We start from the raw sequence: 8859 nt of genomic DNA, 5'->3' as shown, positions 1-8859 counted from the left end.
CTTAAGTACAGAGAAGGGCTTAAGTGGTTCGGGTGTATCGAACACCCAGAGTAATTGTCTACCATTGTAAAGGGGGTCATGAGGTACCATTGATCGCCCGCAGGACCGTGATAGGGGGAATGTCTGAGTGAGTGTATGAGTAACGGACGCTGGTCGGACGTTTACTGTGTGTAAGTAACCTATCAGATAAGGCGAGCGTCTGAACGTGAGAGGAAAGACGTCTCGTCAGTTGAGGTGACAATTACAGTTAGACTGTGGACGTACAGTCAAGAAAAGTGATCGCTTGGTCGGAAGTAGTCATTTTTCGGCGTATGAATGAAAACGCATGCAAGACCGCGAGACGAGCTGAGAAAGGAGGGGAACTGCTGCAGAGGGGACGAGTGACATCAGTGTAGAGCCGCGCTGGGATTGGCCGGTCAGCGTAGAGTCGCGCTGGGATAGGCTGGTCAGCGAGAGCCACGCAGGGATTGGTGGTTTGTCAGCGAGAAGAAAATAAGGAAGAGAAATAAGGAAAATCGTAGATTTTTGAAAACGAAGTGTTTTAAGCGTTTAAGGGCGATCTTTAAGAGAGATAGAGGAAGCTCGTATGCAGGGGAAGAAGCCCCACCAGAAGGCACACCAGCTTATTATATGGCTGTGAATGTAGGGTTACACTCAATACTATGGATCTCTGAGTGGAGTAAGCTAACAGAAGGAAATGAGGAACTGACGTTCCCGAGATACGGGACGTTTAGGTTAGAAGTATTGAATCAACTGAAAGCGGTAATGCTAGCAACGAGACCTCTACCGAGGCCAACACAGTTCGAAGCCCTTAGTGCATGGTTCAGGGCGGCACACGACAAGAGCTTGAATAGACGCCAGGAAAGAGTGAGACGATCGGTAAAAGCAGTGCAGGATGCTAAATGGGATGATGAAGCTAAAAAGTGGAGGGTGCAAAAAATAGAAGCAGACAAATTGTACCCAATGCTAGAGGCTACGGGAGGAAAAAAGCCTCTAGAAGAAGATGAGGACAGCGAGTCGGATGATGGTCTGATAGAGAGGCTATTAATGGACAGACCACCTCCGTACAACAGAGAAGCCGAAAGTCCCGAACTACAGCAAGGGGATGGGGCTAGGTGGGGGGAATATAAACCGCTCCCAGTAACAGAGTGGGATCCCAAGAAAGGTGAGGAAGTACCTCAATCTAGTCCCGTACAGAGAGTAGTAGGAAGATTCGTGGTCCAGAAGGTGCCAGAAACGGAGTGCGCAAGGTCGTATCAACTGCCGGATGCTCTACAAGTACCTGTTACCATAGGTCCTATAGTGTCAATCTACAACCCGGAGGGAGCCCAGCAGGAGGAACAGGCACAGTGGGACAGGGAAAGGGCAGAGATGGAAAGTAGGAATAATACGATCAATTCCCAAAGGCAGTTGCTAGGACCAAGGAATCGGAGTACCCCATTGGGTCCAGTAACGGATCCCTGGATAGAACAGGGGGGTCAGAGAGGACAGATGGATCTGAGGGGACCGAAACCGAAAACCTTTAAGGAATTAAGGGAGTATTTGAAAGAATGGGATGCTGCCGAAGAGACTCAGAATAAAAGAATAGAAACAGAAACAGAATGGAGAGATCAGGATAACAGAATCCTCTCTCACTGCGGAGCTGGCGAAAGCAGCCCGGAGTGGGAGGTAGGGAGTCAAGGAAGCAAAGGAGATACTTGCCATACCATCGGTGGCAATAGACAATTGTGTGAAGACAAGAGTACAGGATGTGGGGGGATGCCTCGCCCCATCCTTAGTGAGGGAGAACGAAAGACACAGGAGTACCGAAATAGTTTCAGGTGCACCCACCATGCCCCGGACGAAAATGTGCGACATTGGAGTCACGAGAATATGGAGAGTCGCGAAGGGTCTCGCCATGCATCCGGTGATCACGGATGGGATCGCGGGAACATGGAGGACCGTGAGGGATCTTACCGTTTATTGAGCGACACCAGACAGCAAGGGAGTTGCAGCGATATAGAACAGAACGGAGGATCCTATCTCGCCTCTAAAGAGACAGAGCCGAAAAGGCAGGATGCAGTGATGGGGAATAGAACATTGTTCCACCATACCCCTAGGGAAGATGGAAAAGCTTGGGACCTAGAGAGGTGGGAACAAAGAGAAGCAAGAAGGACGCCTCATAACTCACCTGTGCCTAGACGTAGGGCTCGTAGTGGGGGTGAGAGGGATGTAAACGAACCACCTAGGAGTGAGGTACTGAGAGCTGAGATAAAAGCAAAACGGCTCGATGTAACCAGTTTGAAGTCAGATTTGGATGAAATAATAGACGGCACATTGCCAATGGAAAGGATCGATCTGTATGAACAGGATGAAATACTGTTTATATCTAAGGATGTTACTCGGAAAGCGAGGTCAGTTCATGAAAAATTATCTGAGTTGGCAGATAGGTATATGATAGACTTATCGCGAACTAAAGCTTTACAGGGTAACCATAGGTTAAACTGCACGGATCAGGATCTAGATGAGCGTAGGACGATTGGGCTGAAAGTACACATAAAGGAACTGATCTTGAGTATCAGATTGTGGAGGAATTTGGATAAATGGGAGGAAAGATGGCCCAAGAGGGGATCCGTCAGAAGGAGTACACTTGCGAGGTCCCCGGATGGAGAGCTAATGCGAATGGAAGCTTTCCCTTTGCGAGAAATCGCGAACGGAAGCTACGTGCATGTGCCCTGGAGTAGGGGGGATCTAGCGGCATTTACAAATTCTTTCCCAAAGTTAAGGGAGAACCCCGTCGAGTGGTACAAACAGGTAGAGAGGTTCGTGAAGATCTCTAAGGTGCTGTGGGTCGACTTGAACACCCTGTTTGACATTGTAGTACCTGGAGATTTGTGGACGGCATGCAAACTTAGTGTCGAATGGCCCATTTGTGAACCCGAGAGGGATGCCCGGACGAATGGTCCATCAGAGAGAGTCATGGAAAAGTACGAGAGGGTAATTGCATGGTTAAAAGAGAAGGTGCCGTTGCAGGACATAGACTGGGTTAAGATAGATCGAACCACTCAGGAACCTAAAGAGACCGTTCACGAGTTCTATGAGAGATTGCTGAAAGCATTCAAACAGTACAGTGGATTGGATGTGATGGATCCCAAAGACATAGGACAGTTTGTGTCAAAGTTTGTCCTGGGATTGCGACCAGACATAAGCTTAATGATTCAACAGCATTTGATTTGTTGGCAAAACAAACCTTTAGATGAGATTCTGAGGTATGCGAGGTACTGTAGCGATGAAATAGATTCAAAAGCAAAGAAACTTAAGGAGAAGCTGATGTTGGTGCAGATGCAGTCAGCTGGAAAGGGTGGACAGCGGCAACAGGGAACAGGAACCCTAGGAAAGAAACAGAATAATCAAAGCAGAGATGAGGAGGAAAAACCGAGACCTAGGGTAGGTATCGCTACACTGAAAAAGACAACGAGGTGCCATCAGTGTAACGAGGTGGGACATTGGAGACGCGAGTGTCCCTATAATGTCGAGACGGGGGAATTAGAACAGGAGGAGGATGAGGTTCAGAACAGCCTGGTAAAGGGAACCGTGGTTCCGAAGGGAAAGTTTATCAAAGGGGGGACTCAGACTCCTCGAGCCCCGTTCCCTCAACCGCCTCGGATTGCAAATGGAGGGAAAACCTATAGACAACTGCCACTGTTCGTAGGAGGAGAAGAATGCTACTACGTTGATCCCCTTACGGGACAACAAGTGAATAGGGAAGAAGACTGTACTCTAGGAGCAGCCCTGGAGGTAGACCAGAGAGGACCATACGTAGAGGCTGAGGTGGCTGGATGTCCTACGACCTTTTTGGTGGATACGGGGGCCACTCGATCCACTTTGAGATCGGCGGTAGTCCCAGGTCTGCCAATGTCGGGAGAGACGATTCAGGTGGTAGGAGTCGCAAATAGGAGAATGACGAATCCTCTGACAGAACCAGTGTCAGTGAAGATAGGAAATTACAGTGATGAACATCAGTTTGTGATTTGTGATTCTAGCCCTGTATGTCTGCTAGGAAGAGATCTGTTGTGTAAATTAAATTGCACAATATATTGCACACCTGAAGGAGTAGAAGTGCAGACTAACGATGATGATGCTGATTTTAAGGTTGTAAACTCGCAGGAATGCGTGGAACTATATCCTACCCTAACGGTGGAGGAGCTTCCACAGGACTTGAAGGAGACAGTGTCAGCTGAGGTGTGGGATTTTACTGGAGAGGAAATAGGACTGATCAAAGGGGTAGAACCGGTAAAGATCATGGTAAAACCCAATGCCGAGTATCCAAGAACACCACAATATAAGTTGACACCGGAGACAATTGCAGGAATAAAGCCTGTGATCGAATTCATGATTAAACAGGGAATACTGAAGGAGATCGTGGGAAGTCCATGTAACTCCCCGATTATGGGTTTGCAGAAGCCTAGTGGGAAATACCGAATAGTGCAGGATCTTCGAAAGATTAATAATATCGTTGTTTCATGTTGTCCAGTGGTACCGAATCCATCAGTGATATTGTTTCAGATACCGTTCCAAGCTGAATGGTTCACAGTGATAGACTTGTGCCAGGCTTTCTTTTCGATCCCTTTAGATGAGGAAAGCCAGTATCTGTTTGCTTTTAAGCTGGAAAATCGCGTTTTAACATGGTGTCGTATTCCCCAGGGGTATACAGAAAGCCCATCGATTTTTAACCAGCTGCTGAAGAAAAATCTTGAAAGTCTAGTACTGCCCATGAATTCGGTTCTGGTCCAGTACATAGACGACCTACTTGTGGCGTCAGAAACTGAGGAAGCTTGCAAAGTAGACACCATCACCTTACTAAATCACTTGGCCGAGAACGGACACAAGGTGTCTCCAAGTAAATTGCAGTATTGTCTGACCGAAGTGCAATACTTGGGCCATAGGATTGAAAAGGGAAAACGGAAGGTGTCTCCAGACAGAATAGAGGCGATCATGAAAATGAACGCGCCTAAAACACAAAGAGAAGTCAGGATGTTTCTAGGCATGGTTGGTTATTGTCGGCAGTGGATAGCAAACTTTTCACTGAAGGCAAAACCTTTACAAAAACTGACGCACAAGGGGGTGAGTGATCCGGTACCATGGGACAAAGATTGTTTGATGGCATTTTTACAGCTGAGGGAGGACTTGTGTCGTGCCCCGGCTTTGGGAATGCCTGATTACGAAAAACCATTCTTGCTTTACTGCTGTTGAAAGGGAAGGTTGTGCTTTAGCAGTTTTGGCCCAGATACACGGAAATGCCCGTAGACCAGTCGCATACTTTTCGGCTACCTTAGATCCAGTAGCCGCAGCGTTGCCCGGATGTCTCAAATCCGTTGCTGCAACGGGTGTCAGCATTGAAAGGTGTGAAAATGTGGTGATGGGACATCAGTTAGTGGTGTACGTACCGCATTCTGTGAAATTGTTAATGACCAGGACCAAGACTCAGCATTTGACGAATAGCAGGCTCACACGCTATGAGCAAGTCATATTGGCTGCTGAGAATGTGACCCTAAAGAGATGCTCTGTCTTGAATCCTGCTACTTTGATGCCACTTCCAAATGATATTGATGATGAAATCTGTACAGATCATGACTGCCTTGATGTGACTGAACTATGCACCAAACCAAGACCAGATATCGTAGATGAGCCACTGACTGACCCTGATGAAATATTCTTTGTTGATGGTTCATGCGTAAGAGACGATATCGGTCAGCTGAGAGCAGCATATGCAGTTTGTACAATTACCAGAGTGGTGGAAGCCGCCTGCCTGGAAGGAGTACATTCCGCTCAGGTAGCTGAAATCATTGCTTTGACCCGTGCCTGTTTGGCAGGCAACAAAATTCGATTCACCATATACACCGATAGCCAGTATGGTTTCGGGGTAGTTCACGACTACGGGCAGTTGTGGTCTCAAAGAGGTTACATGACCTCCTCGGGTTCTCCTATTAGGAATGGAGAATTCGTGAGATTATTGTTAGAAGCGTTACAAGGTCCAACAGCTATAGCGGTTGTTAAATGCGCCGCGCACACAAAGAATACAGATTTTGTGTCACAAGGAAACCGATACGCAGACGAAGTTGCACGTTACTGTGCGGAACAGGGGTATTCTCACACCAATGTAGAAGTGGGGGGAATACAAGAAAGAACTGAGTTGACTATGTTGTTAGACACTGTAGACACGTGGGATGAACTGAAGAGTGTCCAGGAAAATGCACCAGATTTTGAGAAAAAGGCATGGGAAACAGCTGGTTGTACCAAAAGTGAGATGAATTTTTGGATTTCTGCAGATGGGGGAGCAGTTTTACCAAACAAACTTGTTAGTCCAATGGCAAGGAGATTGCATGGACCAGCACACATAGGGAGAGATGCCATGGTGAGAGTATTCAGACAAACGTGGTACAATCCGAAGTTTAGAGTAGCGGCAGAAGCAGTATGTCAGCGTTGTGCGATCTGTCAGCAACTAAACGTAGGGAAAAGAACACCAGTCACATTGAGTCACATAGGGAGGTCTGGGGGGCCTTTCAATAGAATGCAGCTGGATTTTATTGAAATGCCCAAGTGCAATCGACTCAGATACGTCTTAGTGATTGTCTGTATATTTTCCAGATGGGTTGAAGCTTACCCTACACGTAGGTGCGATACACTTACAGTAGCAAAATTGTTGCTTAGAGAGTTGATACCGAGGTTTGGGGTGCCAGCCTCTTTGGAATCGGACAGAGGAACTCATTTCAACAGCGAAATAGTGAAGATGCTATGTTCAGCCTTAAGCATCGACCAGAAGCTCCACTGTAGTTATCGACCAGAAGCTTCGGGGATTGTAGAACAAATCAACAGCACAATAAAATCCAGACTCGCCAAGGTTTGTTCATCGACATCCCTGAGTTGGCCTGATGCACTTCCATTGGTCCTTATGAGCATACGTAGCACACCAGATAGAAGGACAGGTCTCTCTCCACACGAGGTGCTAATGGGGAGAGCTATGAGATTGCCATCGGTTCCGACTGCAGCATTGTTGAACATCACAGACGATTTGATCTTGGACTACTGCAAGGGACTATCTGATGCCATTCATTCTGTGTCCCTCCAGGTCCAGGCTGCAGAGGTTCCATCAGCACAAGACTTGTGCCATGACCTGTGTCCGGGGGACTGGGTCCTGGTGAAGAAGCATGTCAGGAAGAACTGTCTAGACGTGCGCTGGCGAGGACCGTTCCAAGTCATACTAGGTACGAACACTGCAGTAAAGTGTGGAGGCTTGCCCAACTGGATACACGCCTCACACACCCGAAGAGTTCCAGCACCTCTGGAAGAAACAGCTCCTCTCTCGGATGAAAATCTAGCGGAAAGCGGAGAAGCCACAGAGGGGGTAAGTCAAGCTGTAGAGGTGATCGAAGAGGCTGAGCCTGTGTTGGAACAGGCTGACGACGGTCAGGACACCAGTGAGACCGAAGTCGCCTCAGAAGAGGAAAGTAGCTGGGAGTTCGAGTCGGATACCGAGCAAGCACTAAGTGGTCAAGAAACGAGTCCAAGAACAAGGAGCAGGAGGACAAGGAATGGAGAAGCTAGTTGGCCGGAAAGAAGGAGAAGGTCAACCTTGAGAGCAAATCCAGAGAGCACCCTTGTCCCGATCTCTGAGGATTCAGATCTAGACGCAGAAGCTACGGATTCAGGCTCTGAGAGTCCGAGAAGATCAAGAAGGGTACGTGTGCCCTGCAGAAGGTACGCCACCCCTGAATGGACTTATCTAGCAGATGTCTTGGGGACAGAGATCTGGGAGAGTGAGAGAAGTGCAGGTGATAAATCTCGATCCAATTGTGGCAGTGGAGATATGGATGTTGACGCCTGGAATCGAGACTGAGGAGTTACTGATCTTTACGAGAATTGTTGTAGATGCATAAAGACTTTTTATAATTAAGATATAAAGAAGAAGATAACCTAGCGCCGAGTGGAAAGAAGAATAAAATTAGGGATTACATTTAGAGGACGGAGAAGGGTTAGGGTTGTCTATTGCTGAAGATAAAAAGACATTGTTGTGAAAAGAGACTTTTTGTTGCTTAAGAGCACTTCACAGACTGAGAAATCAAATAAAGCAAAACAAAGACCTGAAAAAGAAAACGTTTCCTCGAAAAAGAAAGAGCTACGCTGTTTTGATAACATGGAGAATGGCAACCCAAACCGAAAAAGCCAAATGCATAATAGGTACACTAATAGCAGTAGTAATTTTTCTCATTATTACAGTAGTTACCATATCATACATAGTAGGACATACAAGCGTAAAGGAGACAACAGATGTAAAGCCTGTAACGACTTTGAAACCTGCTCTTGTTGGGAAGAAGGAGGAGAGCAATGTAATTCGTGAAAAGGCATTACTGGCAGATGAAGCTCGTAGGTTACACGTAGACGAGTCGCAGGGAAATTTTAGATCAAACGCATATGCCAAGCTATTGTACGAGTATATTGATGCCATGGAGGCCAAAGATTGTTATGTTTGCATGCAATTGCCGGCTTCCGTAGATGAAGGCATCAGATATCATCATCTCCCACTGACTTATGGGATAACATGTAGTTTATTACTCAGTATATTTTATGGTAGAGAAGGGTTCGAGTACTACTTTTCAAATTATGATTCGGTACTGCCTGAAGTCCCGAATTATAAACAAATGAATAAGTGGGACTATCACAAAAAGGAAGATAGATTAGCAAAATTCTTTCTTCCTTGGGATACATTAGATACTTCATATGCACGCCGAAACAATCTGACTTGCAAAGTGTCAGAGGTTGAGAAGAAATTTATTGGACAGGTAGATGACCGGTACAGGAGGGAGAAGATTCTAAAGATGT

This window comes from Lissotriton vulgaris, chromosome 6 (genome assembly GCF_964263255.1).
Source record: "Lissotriton vulgaris chromosome 6, aLisVul1.2, whole genome shotgun sequence".
NCBI classification, from domain to species: domain Eukaryota; kingdom Metazoa; phylum Chordata; class Amphibia; order Caudata; family Salamandridae; genus Lissotriton; species Lissotriton vulgaris.
Note: the sequence above shows the minus strand (reverse complement) of the source record.